This window comes from Neovison vison, chromosome 4, assembly GCF_020171115.1.
Source record: "Neovison vison isolate M4711 chromosome 4, ASM_NN_V1, whole genome shotgun sequence".
NCBI lineage: Eukaryota > Metazoa > Chordata > Mammalia > Carnivora > Mustelidae > Neogale > Neogale vison.
In genome coordinates, this window is record NC_058094.1 from 5,825,412 (window position 1) to 5,845,067 (window position 19,656).

The following is a 19,656-nucleotide window of genomic DNA, read 5'->3' on the forward strand; positions in this document are numbered from 1 at the left end:
GTGCTGGGTGATTCTGTTGAGGGAGAGAAGGCTTCTGATAGCTGTGCAGCATTACTGAAACAGACAACTGGACACTGTAGGAGTCATTTTTTTTTTTAAGATTTTATTTATTTATTTATTTTAGGGGACAGAGAAGATAAAGAGAGAGAGAATTTCAAGCAGACTCCGTGTTGAGCACTGAGCCCAACATAGGCCTTGATTTCACAACCCTGAAATCATGACCCAAGCTGAAACCAAGAGTCAGACAACACTTAACTGACTGAGGCACTCAGGTGTCCCTAGAGGAGACTATATGGAAGTCTAAGTCTTCCTATAGGGCATCTGCATAATTCTTTAGTGATGTCAAAACCTGGGAGACTGAACCAGATAGGCAGAGTTCCTAGAAGAGGGAGGAGCCTGCAGTGAACAAAACTAATCTCCCTCTCAAGACATTTACAAGATTTTGAAACTGTGTCAAGTTAAAGACCTAGGTTAAAACCTCCATGAGGTAAGGTCTTCAGGGTTCAAGATGCAAAACTCATCCATATCCTTAATAAAAGATTTGAGGAGGATATCACCTGAGGACCACAAATGAACAAATGAGAAATCTCATTAAAAATGCAAAACCACTCCAGCCCATCCCAACTCGTAATGATGTGGTGGTGATAAGCTTCTCATCCTACAAATTTAACAAAAAAGAGGAAAACTCTAGATGGGAAACATATCATCTAGGTCCTCTGTTGGTACTTTTATACCTGGTCTGAGATGTAATAAAAATATAAGGAAAACTTATCACCTGTGTGATGACGCAGAAGAGAAATACAAACAACAGAAGCAAATTCCCAGATAATCCAGGTATTGAAGTTATCAGTCAGGATTTTAAGATTCCTGGAATGATGTGAAATAAAGTAGAGGAATTAAGGGCAGATATGTGGAAAAGTGGCAATTTCAATAAACTAAAAGCCATTTAAGAAATCAAATCAGGGCACCTGGGTGGCTCATTTGGTTAGGCATCTGACCCTTGGTTTGGGCTCAGGTCATGATCTCAGTGTCCTAGGATCACACCCAATGTATGGCTCTGTGTTCATCAGAGTCTGCTTGAAGATTCCCTATCACTTTGCCCCGCCAGTTCCTTCTCTCTCTCTCTCTCTCTCATATAAATAAATAAATATTTTAAAAAAATAAAATAATATTCCACACTAGAAGATTATGCAATATCTGAAGTTAAGAATTTAGTGAATGGGTTTATCAGCAGACAAGCCACAGTAGAAGTCAGGTTTAATGAACTTGAGGCTTAATCAGGAGAAAATCTGGAATTGAAACAAGAAGAGAAAAACAAAGCAAAATAAAACTGAAATAATAAAGCTTAGTGATAGAACCAGGCAGGGCACAGATGACCTAATATATTGACCCTCCAGAAAGAGAGAACTAGATACACAGATGGGAGCCATATTTGAGGAGATAATTGCTGCCATTTTCTAAAAGTGATGAAAGCTATCAACTCATAGATTCAAGAGGCCTAGTGCACATTCACAAAACCTAAATAAGATGCCTTGTTTTCTTGCCTCAGGTCATTGATGTTATAGAACAGAATATCTGTTGGACCTACCCTGGCACATACTAATGTAAACCTGAAAGTTAAAGGAGTTAATCCCTTGGGGCTACCCTTAACCATTGGAAGACCTAGGGTAAAATAAATAGTATAATATGTATCTCATCTCAATTAGCTTAAATGGAGAAGAAAAATAAATTGTGGATTCAAATATATAATTAAGGTTTAAAAGAAATAAATCATAACAAGTAAGTATAGGAGCTCTGTTCCTTGTATCAAGATCACCTCCAGTTACATGAGAGGGATATGGATATATATAGTTTTTGCATTGACTTTTGAAGAACAACTACAATTTGTTAAAGGACAATTTGAGGATGTGATATTGAGATGACTTAGTTATCCCAAGCAGAATAACTGAGTGAACTCTATTAGCCTTCTCTTCATAATTGTAATCAACTTCCTTCTGCCTTCTTGGTAATTGTGGGAGGTGCAAAGATAATGATGAATATGTCAGTTTCAGTCACCAATTAATTTACAGCTTAGTGGGGAATATGAGAATCATTTATTAGTTTCCAAAAATAAATACAAACATGCTAATGCCTTTAGTTCACGTAGCAACTCCAATTCCTAAGAGTCTGTGAGTTTACAAAGGTTCAGTGATAACCTCCTTTGCCTAAGATCATGCAGACAACATTTGGAAGAGGTGAAATAGGTCAAATTCAGTCAACCTTCTCCATACATTATGTATTCTTAATATATTCTACACACACAGAACCATAAGGTGAGGTGGAAAAGGAAGACATCAAGAGAAACAGAGATGAAGTACTACAGGCTTTCAGAAGGAAAGTCTTACTAGAATGAAACATTCAGGTAACCGGGAATTCTTTATAAATGGGTACACTATTCAGGACCATCTGCCTTATTCATGTATAAAATATGATGTGGGCATTACTTCACAAAAAATCATACCTTTTCTACCTCCTTGAAACTTTTGGATAAAGACTTGAACTTTACAAATTAAATAGGAAGCACTGCATTGATTGCCTCAAGCATTTGCAGATTTTTGTTCATGTGTTAAAAGACCATGAATTCCCCCTAAGGAAGGAAACTACAAATTGTTTTGAATGGAAAGACTTAACATCCAAATAACTAGGGGGAAACTAACCACATCAATAGCTTGGGCTTGTCAGTTTTTAATAAGCCTGAGTTATGATTAAGTTATAATTATGATATAAAATATCATGTAAAGCAGTAAGGAACAAATGTGAGATGTGCTTATTGAATCAGACAGTGTAAATGATAAGTACTAGTGATAAAAGAACACTCATTTCATATTCTAGTAAAATATGGTCATCATCCTGTCATTGATTATTCAAAATATTAGAATGAAATTCTCAAGTATTCAGCTCTCATAAGAAGGGTAGAATCCAACCCTCATAAGAAGGGTAGAATCCAACCCAAGTTTCCCTGCACTAAACAGCAGTGCACCGTGCCGATGGGTGGCCCCACCCCTTTCGTTCCAGTTCTGTCAGCTATGAACTGAGGAAAATGATTCCTGACTAACCTGGATTTTACATGGGTTAATAATCACATACGGGGAGGAACTGATATATTTTATCAATACTGCTCTGTAGTGCAGGGATGGGTAAGATATAGATCTTCCTTTGATCGGTGCCCCTTGGGAGATCAGTCTCAAGGTTCCTCACCCTCTTCTGGTCCACACCCAGGATGAAAAAAAACTCTGACCCATGCGTGATAGGTTTGTTGTGAGAAGTAAAGGAAATTACTTCAGGGAAAAATGTTCATCACAATGTCACAGACTCAGAAGCATTGGCTGTGGCTGAAGCAATGATTTTATTTTTGCTGTCACTGTCATCCTCACATCTCCCAGCCCATGTGGGTGGGAAAGCAGACAGGGCTTGGGAGCTCCCGCCTGACCAAGAACAACATCAATGCAACCACCTCAACACAGTCATCTATTGGATTTCTCTGGGACCTAGATGTGAAACAAGTGTAAATAAATTTCTTAGTAACCAAAATGCAATGAAATCTATTATTAGTTAAGAAAGCTCTTTGGGCCTTTGAATTATTATGTGAACCTAACTCTCCTGACATGAGCTGGTTGTTACAGGCTTTCCTCTTAACTCTTGTTACTTGTGTGAACTTTTATTTCAATTTTCATTTACTCACTTTTTCTTTCATTTATTTGCTCTTTCATGAAAAATAAATCACTGTGGATCAGCTACCAGCTTGGGCAAAATAAGTCAGATAGTGTCTCTTCTGGCAAAGATGGAGGAGGAGACAGAAATTTGGGTACATTTTTATTGTAATAGAACATGCAGATTCCCACGACAAAGACTAGAGTGATGAGACAAAAGCCACAATTCTCAGTGCTAATTGCTGAGTTCCAGAGTCAGATTTCATGGGGACATGACACTGGAATAGAATATGGAGGGAAAGAATTTTTTTTTCTTCAAATCTTAATAAACTCTTTATTGAAAGTGTAAGAATGAAAGAAGACATTTTTAAAGGAAAAGAAAGGGATCAATATATGACAGGTAAAGGTAAGTATTTATTGAGCATCTGTTCTTAGCAGTCTTTTAGGCACTAAAAAACAGAGCAGTAAACATATTATTTCTGATTTTGGTCCGTTTACATTCTGTGCAAAAGCATAACAAAGTAACACGTTAGCATGAAGAACAGACTGACCGTGACTTTGGACTGGATTTGGGGTCCAAAGATAATCCGAATGGGAGAGGAGCTAAGAAGCAGGTGTAAAACTCAAATAGTGAGATGGCCTCACTGAATAAGCCATCAGTGGGGTGTCTGTCTCCTGAACACAGTCCTGCTCTTAATTCGATAGTGCTTTCTCAGACTCCTTCAGTCGCTCATCACATGTAGCACTTCTCCACCGGAACTGGGAGTGGCTCAGGGAAAGAGCGTGCAAAGTGCACATTTCACTATCCCCGGGCTGAGTGACCAGCACAGAACAGGTGATCAAAACAGTTGCTAAGAAAGTTGCTGAATACACGTTCAACAGTTATCTATATATGTATCTATGCATCTACCACCTATATCAAACTAATAGAAATCATAATGTTAAAAAGAATATGAACTAAGATTGAATAAAAATCATCAACTGCCTAAAGATAATTCTAGGATGCATAAGACTGTTACTTTAATAATCACAAAATAGTGCAAGTGTAATAAAATTTATAATATATTGTACGTATGTATTTCTCTATATAAATTACACTAAATATATAAATACAGGGGCACCTGGGTGGCTCAGTGGGTTAAGCCGCTGCCTTCGGCTCAGGTCATGATCTCAGGGTCCTGGGATCGAGTCCCGCATCGGGCTCCCTGCTCAGCAGGGAGCCTGCTTCCTCCTCTCTCTCTCTGCCTGCCTCTCTGCCTATTTGTGATCTCTCTCTGTCAAATAAATAAATAAAATCTTTAAAAATATATATATATATATATATAAATACAGAGAGAAACCATATTTATGAATTTGAAAACTCACTATTATAAAGATATCTATTTTCCCGAGTTAATCTATACACTAAATAGACCCCAATCAATATCCTAGCCAATTTATTTGTATGTGTACATGTGCATGTGTATCTGTTTACGTCTGTAGAAAATGACAAACTCATTCTAAATTTTATGTGGATCCGTTTACAGGTTCTCTACTCTGTTCCACTGATCTATGTGTCTGTTTTTGTGCCAGAATGATACTGTCTTGATGACGACAGTTTTGTCATACAGCCTGAAGTCCAGAATTGTGATGCCTCCAGCTTTGGTTTTTCTTTTCCACATTATTTTAGCTATTTGGGATATTTTCTGGTTCCATTCAAATTTTAGAATTGTTTATCCCAGCTCTGTGAAAAATGCTGGTGATAATTTGATAGGGATTTTACTGAATGTGTAGATTGCTTTGGGTAGCATAGGCATTTTAACAATATTTGTTCTTCCATTCCATGAGCATAGAATGTTTTCCCATTCCTTTGTGTCTGCCTCAATTTCTTTCATAAGTGTTCCACAGAGAAAAGAACAGCCAAGATGAACTTGAAGAAAACAATGCTGGGAGACTCACAGAATGAGACATCATTATTTGTCATAAAGGAAGAACAATTAAGATGGGGCAGTTCTGGTAAAGAATACATAAGGACATATCTGTGAAATGAAATGAAAGTTCAGGAACAGACCCACACATATATGGTCAATTGATTTTAGACAGAGGTGAAACTTGAGTAAAAAGTTTGACGTTTTTATTAAAGGGAGCTGGGTCAGTGCAGGATGGATTCACCCATAGGTGAGAGGTGAAGGAAGGAAACTGGACAGTATCTTCATAGTTGTGGAGTAGGAAGACTTTTCTTTTTTTGTTGTTTCAATAAACTGGTCACAGAAGGTACTAACAAAAAAAAAAAAGGAAAAATAATAAATTAAGCTTTGTTAAAATTAAGAGCTAAAATACAGGTTGAAATTGGAAGAGGAATGGGAGGGAGAGATATTTGTGTGCCCTGCACGCCATGGGATTACAACATGCTCCCTTGTAGCCAAGCAAGAGTACGGCAGAAGATCAGAATGAACAAGGTTTGACAAATGTCTATTGTATTCATCAATGTTTGCACAGCTAACACTTACACATACAAAATATAAAATCACAGAATATTCAGGAGAATAGCGTGGGCATAAAAGTGATGGGGATGTCATCATCATGGATTCTGGAGCCTACATAGTCACTGAGTTTAAATATTTAGTTTCTGAAAAAAAAAAATTACTAGCCATATGACCTTGGAAAAGTCAGGTAACTTTTTTTGTCTTTAATATTCTCAATGAAGAAGAGAACAGCACTCAGAGCATATATATCATCAGCAAGTGATACCCGAGGTGTGTTTTCAGCACGAAGTACACCCTAACCTGGAATCGTCCTCACAAGACATGCTTTACCACACTGCATCGTGCATCAGGGGACGCACTCTTTATATATTCATTATATATCATCAGGAGGTTTTCTTTCCTTTGGTAAAGGACTCAACAATTGCAGGTGTATATAATAATATTAACTTAAAACCTTCTCCGTCTGCCTTTAGATGCAAAGATATAGGTAAATTATCTTTGTTTTTCTACGAATAACCAAGACTATGTGGTAGCCTGTATTAAAGTCTGTATTATATACTTATTGTAAAGCAGATTGTGTAACTCATGATTATCTGGCATTCTTAGGCAGTAAAAAGAAGAAATCTCAAGTTTATTGAGCACCTGCTGTGTCTCATGCATTTTACATGTATTTTCTCATTTGATCTTTCCAACAATTACTGAAGGAGATACTATTTTCCCCATTTAACCAAGAAGAAAATGAGGATGAGCACAATTTTGTAATTTAGTCAACACTACAGAGCCAGTGAGTGGAAGAACTAACATTCCCACCGGATTTATGTGTATTTTTTTCAGAGCACTGGACAGTCTTCTGGCCCTGTAAGAACTTTGCATATTTATAGATGTCATCAGACCTGCATACTAGAGGACTTTGTAGCAGGTAAAAGGGTCATCAATGCCATCAATGCTGAAAATACTCTAGCCAATTAGATGAAAATGCAAACATTTGTAGTGAGGAGTGTCAGTAAAGTGTCCTGTTTGAGTTCTTTTTTAACATGACCCTGTTTATAAATAATTATACATATTTGTGCTATATATATCTAGCCTTTCATTCTAGTCTCTTTATGGAACCAGATCTGCCCTATACTTTATATACTCCTCTGTGTCTTGAGTAGCTATTTCCACATTGTCATCACTAATTAGAGATGTTGAATTAATACTTTTAAATTGAAGCAAGTATACAAAAAGAATAAAAGTTTTTAAAATAACCCAGAGTCCAAGCAAAAATTTCTATATAGCCATCATCTCTCAATTTCTAAAGTCTGTGTTTTAACCTATTTATATGCTTAGTTTTGAAATCAGGCAGGTCTAAAAATGTACCCAGGACTTGCTTTGAGCAGGTATAGTGAGACAAACAGAGAGGAAAATGATTTCCATCCAGGAAGAAGTTTCTATTGTGCTTATGATCTCCTAGTACAGAAGGCATTCTACGCCATGCAGGGCTGCTCAGGGAGGCACCAAAAGCAAGAACAGGAAGGGGAAGAAGGGAGCTGAGAACAGGAGCCTTTTTTGCACTTTTCCAGGGAAAGGTGTGGATGAAACCAGCTAATCCAACTTATGACTGAATAGCTTGAATAACTTTGGAGGGCTGTTCCCCAGCTGGCAGTACCTGGCCCTGTAGTGATTAAAGCAAGGAACAGAGAGTTCTGGAATTTGGTAGTTAGATAAAATGAGACCATAGGAGTTTTGGACTATGGATGGGTTAGTTTACATATGAAAAGTGAGTTAGTCTTTGGGGGCTATTATAACAAAATACAATGGAATGGGTGGTTTATACACATTAGAAATGTATTTCTTTACTTCTCACAGCTCTGGGGTCTGGCAAGTCCAAGATGAAGGCACTTGAGGATTTGGTGTCTGTGTCTGGTGTCTGGTGAGGGCTTGCTTCCTGGTTCACAGACAGCGGCCTTCTATTTCCTGAGCTAGTGGAAGGGGCCAGGGAGATTTCTGGGGCCTCTTTTACAAGGGTGCTAATTCCATTCATGAGGAATCCGCCATCAATCTAGTCAGCACCCACATGCACTGTCTCCATTCCCCTGGGAGACGGGTTTCAACATGAATTTGGGGGGAATACAAACATTCAGTCTATAACAAAATGCATTCTGGCACCCAATTTGTTTGTTATCTCAAGGAATTAGCCCTGGAAGAGGCAGTTTTAAAGTCTACAAAGTTCCAAATGCCAAAGCATCAAGATTAGAGAAAATAAGAAAATATTTTTAACATAAGTCCTTCTATATTTGTTTAGTGTTTACTCAAAAAAAAAAAAAAAAAAAAAGTCTGGTAAAACCCTAGCAGTTGAGTCTCTGTAAGATCCTATCTGTGCTAGGCATCAGGAAATGTCAGGAAAGGGCTGCCTGGGTGGCTCAGTCATTAAGTGTCTGCTTTCAGCTCAGACCATGATCCCAGTGTCCTGGGACAGAGCTCCAGTCTGGGTTCTCTGCTCAACAAGGAGTCTGCTTCTCCCTCTCCCCCTTTCTCCCAGTCATACTTGCTCTCCCTCTCTCTTTCCTGCTACAAAATAAATAAAATCTTGAAAGAAAAGAAAAGAAAAGAAAGAAAGAAGAAAGAAAAAGAGAGAAAGAAAGAAAGAAAAAGAAGGAAGGAAAGAAAAGAAAAAAAAGAGAGGGAGGGAGGGAGGAAAGGAGGGAGGGGGAAGGAAGGAAGAAAGAAAGGAAGGTAGGTCATGAAAACACACAGAGGAATTAAACTGCAGTGTCAACCATGCTCTGGGTGGTCCTTGTTTTAGGTCATTCTTCCCTTTTGGAGAATTTTTCAGTCATTTACAGAAACCAGGATTATTTAGATCTGCAGTTAATGACCTCTGCTTCATTCATTTGTCTTTCCTGATTGTTCCCTGACCATATGTTTTTTCAGCATTTTTAATTGTGACAGATGGATGAAGGAACTTTAGATCCTACATTTGATTCCATGCTCTTATGGTGCTTTTCAAATTACAAAAAAAAATACAACCAATAACAATTTCTCCAGGGACTTTAACTTCCCTCAACTCTACCTAATAATGAGTATTCCTAAGGTTGGATGTCATGTCTGAGGCTGTCTGTGGAACTCCAAGGAGAGAAGCAAGTCGAGCTCTCTGCGGATCTCTGCAGCCATCCCCTCTCTGCCTGACTGGACACTGAATGTATTGCATTTTTCAGTGTTTGGGGACACTATGCATTAGAGGAGAGACAGGAGTTCTATTAGATGTCATTTGAGCAGAGGGAACAAGGAATATCTAAACCAAACTTTGACCCAGTCACAATTCATTGTCAAGGAAAGTATATGACAAAGGGGCAATAGGTCTTAAAAATTAAGGCAGCACTTCCTTGTTAGCCGAGCCTCTGAATGGAGCCACAGTGAACTACACTATGTCAACCCCTTTGCAGCACACCTCTCAAGGCTACAGCCTAAAAGTTTGCATCAATGATATGGCTCTCTCTCCCCCTTCCCCAAACATAAGAAGTTATACGTCCTTTACACTTGCCACCAGCCCAGACTTCCTATGCTTTCTCTATCTCTCTGCTTTTCAGCATGAGAAGAGGAAGGAAGCAGATTTAGGGAAACGGCAGTGCAGACTCTCTGAGGGGCCAGAGCATCTCATCACCATGCCCTTCTTGGTCCAAGATTTCTGAACCTACCTTTTTACAGTCACAGTTGGGTACTGAGAAGCACCCAGTGGGATCACTTGGGTTCCACACATATTCCCCTTTGCCCTAATCACATAACAACAGCCCTACCTCCTCCCGGTAATAAGGTCAATTACTCTACCAGAAAGGTGACTGCTCTTCCTACCTGCCAGTTCCTAGATGTCAAAAGGCAAAAGTGCCAGGTAGAAGCATAGCCGATAATTCAGTGGGACTCCTCTGACTTTTCTCCTATGAATGTGCCTGAGGACATCTAGCCCTGCAGAATGGGGCCCATTAGGTAGGATGTTTAGGGGGCATGACTCCCACTTTCACCTCTTATTTCCTGGATTCAGATATTCTTTCTCCTGGAAACACAGACCCATGTGATGGTCTTTGATTTAGTGCATGTACTATGATCTGCAATGTGGCACTTCCTCTCACAGACCAGTGGCTGTGGACTGGGGCTTTAGCTGTACCTTGAGCAGATCATCTCAAAGTTCTAGCAGGGCAGCAGGTTCTGCATGGCATGGTCTGGATACAACCTGTGAATGTTAGGGCCATAGGCTCACTCCCACACCTCCTTAGCTGTAAAATGGTTCTTTACACGATGTTATGCTGTGTAGGATTCCATGTCTCATTCTACTAAACCTCAATATTCTCTGTGCTCTTGCTGCTTATTGTGATTTTCACAGCTTTTTGATTTTGAGAGCTAATAGGCCCCCAGGATTTTTATGTTTTGTGCGCTATCGTCCACACTGATGTTAGCGGGCCAAATTTTGTTAATGGGTGGTTGTAATACCAGCCCTGATCTACAGAGGAGAACCATCACTGACGGACCATCTTACTGCTGGTGTGGCCAATTGCTGTCTAAACATTCCTTGCAGCCTTTGTATCTTACGCTGCCTTGGGACCCAGCATGGAATACAACCATGGGGCAGGTCTCATGGCCATACAAGGCATGTACTCTCTTTCTCTACCATCTGCTCCAGCAATTCTTGCATTTTGCTTGACATGTGAGGTCACTTCCTCCATGATTCTAGCAGCTACATTTCTGATACTGAGTTCACCCTACTTCCTGGGATTCTCTCCAGAATATTACATCTTATATTTCAGGAGAATAAATCCTTCCCAATCCAATTTGTTCAGGGAGCAAATACTGTTGGGTCCTAGTTCATGCACATTCTCCCAGTTCCTTCAGGTCCACGCTAGCAAGATCTTGCAGCCTTTTTAAAGAACAGCACCTTTTCTCCTTGGTCAGGCTTAGAGCATCCCCAACTAGGTTATGGGCAACTGAACAATGTTATAGACTCAGTGTTGAGAAGAGGTGGAAAAATGTGCTAGTCAAGGTCTCCCCTCTCTGTCTACCATTGGAGGGGGAGTTGAACAGGGAAGGCTCTTATTGGGGAGGGCTAGGTCCCATCTACAGGCTCAGAAGAGTCAGAGGAATCTGGAGGGTCAAAACCTCAGGTATGCATCCACATATTATCATTTGTTGAATTAAGGTCCTATGTTTTCCCCATCAGGACCCTGCTTTTAGCATAGCAAACCTATTTGATTAGATAGTTAATCCTTGACATTCAGCCACTGTGCTTAAAAAGTTCTATTTCACTTTTTCTTCCTTGCCTTCATCGGCCTTCCTACATACTAACTATAAGACTTCTCTTTTATGCACCCTAAGAGGTTGCTGACTTTCATAACTGACTTTCATTTACCTATTAGTCATCATCAGGACACGGAGAGCATCTGTGGTGCTCAGCAATGACTACCCAAGCCCATTACATTTCCAACCACTCTTCCCTCTGTATGTGGTTGAATTGTTAAAAGTAGACTGCCCCCTTGCCTGAGGTGCCATCTCTATTCACCCTCCTACCAGTAGGAGTGATGCAACCCCAAAACTGAATCTTATCACTTCCTTTCTCAAATTGCTTGTCATGCTGAGTTTGCAAGTTAAGTTCCCTGGAAGCTGGTGCTGAGACATGGTTTGGTGTGCAAAACATTAATTCGGGATCGTCTGCTGAACAAAAGGGGGAGGAAGCAGGATTGGACAGAGAAGGGCCAACTATGGTGCCAGCTGTCTTTACAGCGTTGGCTAGTCTCCAGGCACCTCTGGTGTGGGAACTTCTCACCAGAGACCTGGCATTATTTCTCTTAGTCACTGGGTTTGAAGTTTCCAGGGAAAGATATGACCTCATGCCTTGAGACGTAGCTTTCATCTTCCAAGTGAGAGCCTGAAGAGGATGATAGCTGGAGGCTGTCTACTAACTCTGCGCTTCATGTCTGTCCTTGAAGGAGGACCTGGGGAAATCCACATCTTGAAAATCCCACTTATAAAACTATACTGCAACTGCCCAAATCAGAGAACTAAAACAGAGAACATTCCAACCTCTTAAATCAGTCTATATTCAAATTTTACCACCTGTTCCATTAACTTCCTTTATAGAATTTTTTCTAGTCCAAATTCCAACCTAGGGTTGTATATTGTATTTAACTGTCATGTGCTGGGCTTTTATTCCCCTTTAGATATGCAAGAGTTTCTCAGTTTTTCTTTGTCTTCTCTGATATTCGTATTTTTTTTCATGGATATAGGTCATTGTTTCATACACTGAGCCTTAATTTGGGTTTGAAAGATACCTCCATAGGATTAAGATATGCACTTTTATAAGAAATACTACAGAAATTATTATGTGCCCCATTAAGTCTTATATATTGTCTTATTTATTTTTTTAATTTCTTTTATAAACATTTATTTTTATCCCCAGGGGTACAGGTCTGTGAATCACCAGGTTTACACACTTCACAGCAATCACCAAAGCACCTACCCTCCCCAATGTCCATAAACCCACCCCCCTTCTCACAACCCTCCTCCCCCCAGCAACCCTCCTTTGTTTTGTGAGATTAAGAGTCACTTATGGTTTGTCTCCCTCCCAATCCCATCTTGTTTCATGGATTCTTCTCCTACCCACTTAAGCCCCCATGTTGCATCACCACTTCCTCATATCAGGGAGATCATATGATAGTTGTCTTTCTCCGCTTGACTTATTTCACTAAGCATGATACGCTCTAGTTCCATCCATGTTGTCGCAAATGGCAAGAATTCATTTCTTTTGATGGCTGCATAGTATTCCATTGTGTATATATACCACATCTTCTTGATCCATTCATCTGTTGATGGACATCTAGGTTCTTTCCATAGTTTGGCTATTGTGGACATTGCTGCTATAAACATTCGGGTGCACGTGCCCCTTTGGATCACTACCTTTGTATCTTTAGGGTAAATACCCAGTAGTGCAATTGCTGGGTCATAGGGCAGTTCTATTTTCAACATTTTGAGGAACCTCCATGCTGTTTTCCAGAGTGGTTGCACCAGCTTGCATTCCCACCAACAGTGTAGGAGGGTTCCCCTTTCTCCGCATCCTCGCCAGCATCTGTCATTCCCTAACTTGTTGATTTTAGTCATTCTGACTGGTGTGAGGTGATATCTCATTGTGGTTTTGATTTGTATTTCCCTGATGCCGAGTGATATGGAGCACCTTTTCATGTGTCTGTTGGCCATCTGGATGTCTTCTTTGCAGAAATGTCTGTTCACGTCCTCTGCCCATTTCTTGATTGGATTATTTGTTTCTTGGGTGTTGAGTTTGCTAAGTTCTTTATAGATTTTGGACACTAGTCCTTTATCTGATATGTCATTTGCAAATATCTTCTCCCATTCTGTCAGTTGTCTTTTGATTTTGTTAACTGTTTCCTTTGCTGTGCAAAAGCTTTTGATCTTGATGAAATCCCAATAGTTCATTTTGGCCCTTGCTTCCCTTGCCTTTGGCGATGTTCCTAGGAAGATGTTGCTGCAGCTGAGGTCGAAGAGGTTGCTGCCTGTGTTCTCTTCAAGGATTTTGATGGATGGATTCCTTTCTCACATTGAGGTCCTTCATCCATTTTGAGTCTATTTTTGTGTGTGTGGTGTAAGGAAATGGTCTAATTTCATTTTTCTGCATGTGGCTGTCCAAGTTTCCCAGCACCATTTATTGAAGAGGCTGTTTTTTTTCCTTGGACATTCTTTCTTGTTTTGTCAAAGATTAGTTGACCATAGAGTTGAGGGTCTATTTCTGGGCTCTCTATTCTGTTTCATTGATCTATGTGTCTGTTTTTGTGCCAATACCATGCTGTCTTGATGATGACAGCTTTGTAATAGAGCTTGAAGTCCGGAATTGTGATGCCACCAACTTTGGCTTTCTTTTTCAATATTCCTTTGGCTATTCGAGGTCTTTTCTGGTTCCATATAAATTTTAGGATTATTTGTTCCATTTCTTTGAAAAAGATGGATGTTACTTTGATAGGAATTTCATTAAATGTGTAGATTGCTTTAGGTAGCATAGACATTTTCACAATATTTATTCTTCCAATCCAGGAGCATGGAACATTTTTCCATTTCTTTGTGTCTTCTTCAATTTCTTTCATGAGTACTTTATAGTCTTCTGAGTATAGATTCTGTGCCTCTTTGGTTAGGTTTATTCCTAGGTATCTTATGGTTTGGGGTGCAATTGTAAATGGGATTGACTCCTTAATTTCTCTTTCTTCTGTCTTGTTGTTGGTGTAGAGAAATGCAACTGATTTCTGTGCATTGATTTTATATCCTGACACTTTAGTGAATTCCTGTACAAGTCCTAGCAGTTTTGGAGTGGAGTCTTTTGGGTTTTCCACATATATTATCATATCATCTGCGAAGAGTGATAGTTTGACTTCTTCTTTGCCGATTTGGATGACTTTAATTTCCTTTTGTTGTCTGATTGCTGAGGCTAGGACTTCTAGTACTATGTTGAATAGCAGTGGTGATAATGGACATCCCTGCCGTGTTCCTGACCTTAGTGGAAAAGCTTTCAGTTTTTCTCCATTGAGAATGATATTTGCAGTGGGTTTTTCATAGATGGCTTTGATGATATTGAGGTATGTGCCCTCTGTCCCTACACATTGAAGAGTTTTGATCAGGAAGGGATGCTGTACTTTGTCAAATGCTTTTTCAGCATCTATTGAGAGTATCATATGGTTCTTGTTCTTTCTTTTATTGATGTGTTGTATCACATTGACTGATTTGCGGATATTGAACCAACCTTGCAGCCCCGGAATAAATCCCACTTGGTCGTGGTGAATAATCCTTTTAATGTACTGTTGAATCCTATTGGCTAGTATTTTGGTGAGAATTTTTGCATCTGTGTTCATCAAGGATATTGGTCTATAGCTTTCTTTTTTGATGGGATCCTTGTCTGGTTTTGGGATCAAGGTGATGTTGGCCTCAAGATGAGTTTGGAAGTTTTCCTTCCATTTCTATTTTTTGGAACAGTTTCAGGAGAATAGGAATTAGTTCTTCTTTAAATGTTTGGTAGAATTCCCCTGAGAAGACGTCTGGCCCTGGGCTTTTGTTTGTCTGGAGATTTTTAATGACTGTTTCAATCTCCTTACTGGTTATGTGTCTGTTCAGGCTTTCTATTTCTTCCTGGTTCAGTTGTGGTAGTTTATGTGTTTCTAGGAATGCATCCATTTCTTCCAGATTGTCAAATTTGTTGGCATAGAGTTGCTCATAGTATGTTCTTATAATAGTTTGTATTTCTTTGGTGTTAGTTGTGATCTCTCCTCTTTCATTCATAATTTTATTTATTTGGGTCCTTTCCCTTTTCTTTTTGATAAGTCTGTCCAGGGGTTTATCAATTTTATTCATTCTTTCAAAGAACAAGCTCCTAGTTTTGTTGATTTGTTCTATTGTTTTTTTGGATTTTATTTCATTGATTTCTGCTCTGATCTTTATGATTTCTCTTCTCCTGCTGGACTTAGGGTTTTTTTCTTGTTCTCTCTCCAGCTCCTTTAGGTGTAGGGTTAGGTTGTGTACCTGAGACCTTTCTTGTTTCTTGAGAAAGGCTTGTACCGCTATATATTTTCCTCTCAGAACTGCCTTTGTTGTGTCCCACAGATTTTGAACCGTTGTGTTTTCATTATCATTTGTTTCCATGATTTTTTTCAATTCTTCTTTAATTTCTCGGTTGACCCATTCATTCTTTAGAAGGATGCTGTTTAGTCTCCATGTATTTGGGTTCTTTCCAAACTTCCTCTTGTGGTTGAGTTCTAGCTTCAGAGCATTGTGGTCTGAAAATATGCAGGGAATGATCCCAATCTTTTGATACCGGTTAAGTCCTGATTTAGGACCGAGGATGTGATCTATTCTGGAGAATGTTCCATGTGCACTACAGAAGAATGTATATTCTGTTGCTTTGGGATGAAATGTTCTGAATATATCTGTGATGTCCATCTGGTCCAGTGTGTTGTTTAAGGCCTTTATTTCCTTGTTTATCTTTTGCTTGGATGATCTGTCCATTTCAGTGAGGGGAGTGTTAAAGTCCCCTACTATTATTGTATTATTGTTGATGTGTTTCTTTGATTTTGTTATTAATTGGTTTATATAGTTGGCTGCTCCCACGTTGGGGGCATAGATATTTAAAATTTTTAGATCTTCCTGTTGGACAGACCTTTTGAGTATGATATAGTGTCCTTCCTCATCTCTTATTATAGTCTTTGGCTTAAAATCTAATTGATCTGATATAAGGATTGCCACTCCTGCTTTCTTCTGATGTCCATTAGCATGGTAAATTCTTTTCCACCCCCTCACTTTAAATCTGGAGGTGTCTTCGGGTTTAAAATGAGTTTCTTGGAGGCAACATATAGATGGGTTTTGTTTTTTTATCCATTCTGATACCCTGTGTCTTTTGATTGGGGCATTTAGCCTATTAACATTCAGGGTAACTATTGAGAGATATGATTTTAGTGCCATTGTATTGCCTGTAAGGTGACTATTACTGTATATTGTCTCTGTTCCTTTCTGATCTACCACTTGTAGGTTCTTTCTTTGCTTAGAGGACCCCTTTCAATATTTCATGTAGAGCTGTTTTGGTGTTTGCAAATTCTTTCAGTTTTTGTTTGTCCTGGAAGCTTTTAATCTCTCCTTCTATTTTCAATGATAGCCTAGCTGGATATAGTATTCTTGGCTGCATGTTTTTCTCGTTTAGTGCTCTGAAAATATCATGCCAGCCCTTTCTGGCCTGCCAGGTCTCTGTGGATAAGTCTGCTGCCAATCTAATATTTTTACCATTGGTCATGGTGACTTCTTTTCCCGGGCTGCTTTCAGGATTTTCTCTTTGTCACTAAGACTTGTAAATTTTACTATTAGGTGACAGGGTGTGGGTCTATTCTTATTGATTTTGAGGGGCATTCTCTGAAACTCCTGAATTTTGATGCTCATTCCCTTTGCCATATTGGGGAAATTCTCCCCAATAATTCTCTCCAGTATACCTTCTGCTCCCCTCTCTCTTTCTTCTTCTTCTGGAATCCCAATTATTCTAATGTTGTTTCGTCTTATGGTGTCACTTATCTCTCAAATTCTCCCCTCGTGGTCCAGTAGCTGTTTGTCCCTCTTTTGCTCAGCTTCTTTATTCTCTGTCATTTGGTCTTCTATATCGCTAATTCTTTCTTCTGCCTCATTTATCCTAGCAGTGAGAGCCTCCATTTTTGATTGTACCTCATTAATAGCTTTTTTGATTTCAACTTGGTTAGATTTTAGTTCTTTTATTTCTCCAGAAAGGGCTTTTATATCTCCCGAGAGGGTTTCTCTAATATCTTCCATGCCTTTTTCGAGCCGGGCTAGAACCTTGAAAATTGTCATTCTGAACTCTAGATCTGACATATTACCAATGTCTGTATTGATTAGGTCCCTAGCCTTCGGTACTGCCTCTTTTTCTTTTTTTTGTTGTGAATTTTTCTGCCTTATCATTTTGTCCAGATAAGAGTATATGAAGGAGCAAGTAAATACTAAAAGGGTGGCAACAACCCCAGGAAAATATGCCTTAACCAAATCAGAAGAGATCCCAAATTGTGAGGGGGGAGAAAGGGGATAAAAAGAGGTTCAAAAAGAAAGGAAGGAAAAAAAAAAGAATTAAAAAAGAAAATGAATAAAGAAAAGTATAAAAAAGAAAAAATATATATATTAGATAAACTAGTTAAAAAACGTTAAAAAGGAAAAGGGTAAAAGTTAAAAAAAAAAATTTTAGCAAAAGAAGAGAAAAAAAAATGAAAAAGAAAAAAATTACCTTAACTGCAAGACTAAAAATATCACAGGGAGAAAGCCATGAGTTCCGTGCTTTGCTTTCTCCTCTTCTGGAATTCTGCTGCTCTCCTTGGTATTGAAACCGCACTCCTTGGTAGGTGAACTTGGTCTTGGCTGGATTTCTTGTTGATCTTCTGGGGGAGGGACCTGGTGTAGTGATTCTCAAGTGTCTTTGCCCCAGGCGGAATTGCACCCCCCTTACCACGGGCCGGGCTGAGTGATCCGCTCGGCTTTGCTTTCAGGAGCTTTTGTTCCCTGAGCGCTTTCCGTAGAGTTCCGGAGGACGGGAATACAAATGGCGGCCTCCTGGTCTCCGGCCCGGAGGAGCCGAGAGCCCGGGGCCTCACTCCTCAGTGCGCCCTCAGCGAACAGCTCCCAGTAACTCGCGTCTGCCTGACCTCTGGCCGCGCTCCGAGCTCACCGAGCCTGCGGCCGGTTCAAGGCAACCCCGAGCTGTGAGCTCACTGTTGGCTCTGTCTCTGCAGCCGGCTTTCCCGTTCCAATACCCGCAAGCTCTGCGACACTCAGACACCCCCGATCCTTCTGTGACCCTGCGAGACCTGAGGCCACGCTGACCCCGCGTGGGCTTCGCCCCAGTTTAGCCTCTGGAGCGATGTCCCTCAGCAGAACAGACTTTTAAAAGTCCTGATTTTGTGCTCCGTTGCTCCGCCGCTTGCCGGAAGCCGTCCCCTCCCCCTGGGGTCTGTCTTCCCGTCGCTTTGGATTCACTTCTCCGCCAGTCCTACCTTTCAGAAAGTGGTTGTTTTTCTGTTTCTAGAATTGCTGTTCTTCTCTTCGATCTGCTGATGGGTTTGCAGGTGTTTGCAATCTTTAGATAAGCTCTCTAGCTGATCTCCTGCTAGCTGAAGTAGTCTCAGCCTGCTACTTCTCCGCCATCTTGACTCCTGGATTGTCTTATTTTTCAAAAAAAAAAAAAAAAAAAAAAAAAATATATATATATATATATACATATATATATATATATATATAGTCTTATTTTCCCTCAAAACAAAGCACAGAAGTATAATTTTCTTCATTGCACAGATAAGAAGACCAAAGTGCAGAGAAGTTAAATAATCTAACAGTCCATGCTGGAAGCAGCAATAGAATCCAGTTTAACCACTTAAATCCTATCTTCTTTACAGTACTTCCCACTTCAGAAAACTATAAAAAAGCGTTACCTTCAAACTTTGCTGTCTTTCGGAAGCAGCCAGGGAGTTGACTAAAAATACTTATGTCCGACCTATACTCCAAACTGCTCAAATTATAAACTTCAGACTCTAAAGAAAGGCACCTATATTTTTAGGAGGTACCACATCATCTTGATTCTGATACACCAAAGTCTGAGCTTTACAAACACAGACAACTATCTCAGTGACAGACAAGGTACATTTTCTTTGGCTTTGGGTATGAGCCTTAACTCACACCATTATTGTCCTTGTGTTATCACATCTCTACAAGCCTGGCTTCTTCCATCTTCAGACTTAACACTGCTAGACTCAGTGTTTGAAGAAAGCAAAAGAGCACAGACTGTTTAAATCTTGGCCCTGGCAGGTTCCTTAACTCTTCTGAACCTGTTTCCCTCCCTTTCTTCCTTTCTTCCTTCCTTCCTTCCTTCCTTCCTTCCTTCCTTTTTAAAGATTTATTTATTTATTTTAGAGAGAGAAAGGGATGAGGGGCAGATGAAAAGAGAGAGA